The sequence below is a fragment of the Mustelus asterias genome, chromosome X (assembly GCF_964213995.1).
Source record: "Mustelus asterias chromosome X, sMusAst1.hap1.1, whole genome shotgun sequence".
NCBI lineage: Eukaryota > Metazoa > Chordata > Chondrichthyes > Carcharhiniformes > Triakidae > Mustelus > Mustelus asterias.
Genome location: NC_135834.1, coordinates 17,216,798 through 17,219,156, shown reverse-complemented (window position 1 = coordinate 17,219,156; position 2,359 = coordinate 17,216,798). Strand labels below are relative to the sequence as shown.

Sequence of the window (2,359 nt, the reverse complement as noted above, 5' to 3'; positions counted from 1 at the left end):
TTATAATTGTCTGTTCTGAATTTGTATCTGTTCTTAGAGTGAGAATTGTTTTCAATTTATTTTACAGGATATTAGAACGGGAGGATTTACAGAAAGGAAAATCAAATCAAACATCACATCAAGATCTGACACAGTAAAAACAATCTCCAGGATATCATCGTCCTTTGAATGTGTTAGGGAAAATATTTGTCTGTGGGAAACAATTTAAATATCAGTGTGATTGGGACAGCACCGAGACAGACACACTGAGCTGGAAACTGCTGAGAGGCCGTTCACCAGCTCCTCCTGTTGGAGGGATTGACTCTGCCAATAAACATGCTGACACGCCAGCGAGCTCGCAGTAGCAACAGGCCATTCACCTGCTCTCTGTGTGGGAAGAGGTTCAACGAGTCAGAGCATCTCTCTGAGCACCAGAGCGGTTCATACCAAGGACAAGCCATGCAGCAGCTCTCCGTGTGGGAAGAGATTCACGCATTCCTCCCAATACACTGACCACCAACTAATTCACTCAGATAAGAGACATTTTAAATGCATCAAATGTGGGAATAGCTTCAAAAGAAGCAGTGACCTGTTGCGACATCAGTATAATCACACAGGGGAGAGGCCGTTCCCCTGCACTGTGTGTGGGAAGAGATTCATTCTTTCAATCCAGCTTCTTACACACAAGCGCATTCACACCGAGGAGAGACCATTCACCTGCTCCAGGTGTAGCAAGGCTTTCATTTGATCATCCGATCTTCTGAAACACCAGCGAATTCACACTGGGGAGAGACCATTTATCTGCTCCGAGTGTGGGAAGGGATTCACAATGTCATCCCACCTGCTGACACACCGACAGGTTCACACTGGGGAAAGGTCATTCATCTGCTCCGAGTGTGGGAAAACATTCTCTCGGTCATGCAACCTTTTGATTCATAGGCGTCTTCACACTGGGGAGAAACCGTACATTTGCTCCGCGTGTGGGAAGGGATTTACTTGTCCACATCACCTGCAGATACACCGGTCTGTTCACACTGGGGAGAAGTCATTCACCTGCCCCGAGTGTGGGAAAAGTTTCACTCAGTCATCTGACCTCAAGAAACACCGACGCACCCACACTGAGGAGAGGCCATTCACCTGCTGTGTGTGTGGGGCAAGGGATTCAGTCAATCCTCCCAGTGCATTGAACACCAACGTGTTCATTCTGATTGGGGACCCTTTCAATGCTCTGAATGTGAGAAGACCTTTAGGAGAAGATATGATCTGGTGAGAGACCAGCGCACTCACACTGGAGAGAGGCCGTTCCCCTGCACAGAGTGTGGGAAAAGATTCACCCATTCATCTGATCTGCTGAAACACCAGCACATTCACACAGGGGTGAGGCCATTCCCCAGTTCTGAGTGTGGGAAGAGATTCACCCACTCATCCGATTTGGTGAGACACCAGAGCACTCACACTGGGGAGTGGCCGTTCACCTGCTGCGTGTGTGAGAAGAGATTTACTTGTCCACATCACCTGCTGAGACACCAGCGAAGTCACACTTTACCTGAAAACAGATTCAATTGCAACTGAAAACCATATCCAAGACTGAATATTTTCGAAAGTAAAGTTTATTTATTAGTCACAAGTAGGCTTACATTCGCACTGCAATGAAGTTACTGTGAAAGCCCCCTCGTCGCCATACTCCCGCGCCTGTTTGGGTGCACTAAGGCAGGATTTCGCATGGCCAGTTCACCTAACCTGCACATCTTTGGACTGTGGGAGGAAACCGGAGACCTGGAGGAAGCCCACACAGACACAGGGAGAACGTGCAAACTTCACACAGACAGAGACCCAAGCAAGCCAGGGATCAAACTTGGGTCCCTGGTGCTCGAAGGCAGCAGTGCGAACCACTGTGCCACCACGCCGCCCCCTTCTCTTTCCTAACTCTAGATTATTTCATTTTTCATATCTTTAGTTACTCTGATGGACAATTTCAACTCTCCCCATATTCCAGAGTGTCGCTCCAAGCCTTGGAACCCAGGGGGGCGGGGGGGAGGGGGTCGGGGGGGCGGGGGGGCGAGGGGGGCGGGCGGGCGGGGGGGGGGGCGGGGGCGGGGGGGTGCGTGCGGGGGGGGGCGGGCGGGGGCGGGCGGGGGCGGGGGGGCGGGGGGCAGGGCGGGGCGGGGGAGGCGGGGGGGGGGGGCGGGGGGGGCGGGGGGCTCTTGTATTCAGCCAATCACAGTTAACGCAAAGACTTGTGAAAGACAGTGTGCAGTTAAAGACGTTCTTTATTTGACCAACACGTATTGGGAGAGAGACAGTCAGAGGATTCCGACTTCTCTCTGACGTTACATCACATGAGGACAACAGATATACATTTCTGAAGATTCGATTCACC

At 51.3% G+C, this 2,359-nt stretch overlaps 1 pseudogene; it reads left to right on the top strand.

Moving 5' to 3' along the window:
* Positions 1-315: 315 nt before the first annotated feature.
* Positions 316-1,249, top strand: LOC144481862 (uncharacterized; annotated as a pseudogene).
* The last annotated feature ends 1,110 nt before the right edge of the window (positions 1,250-2,359 follow it).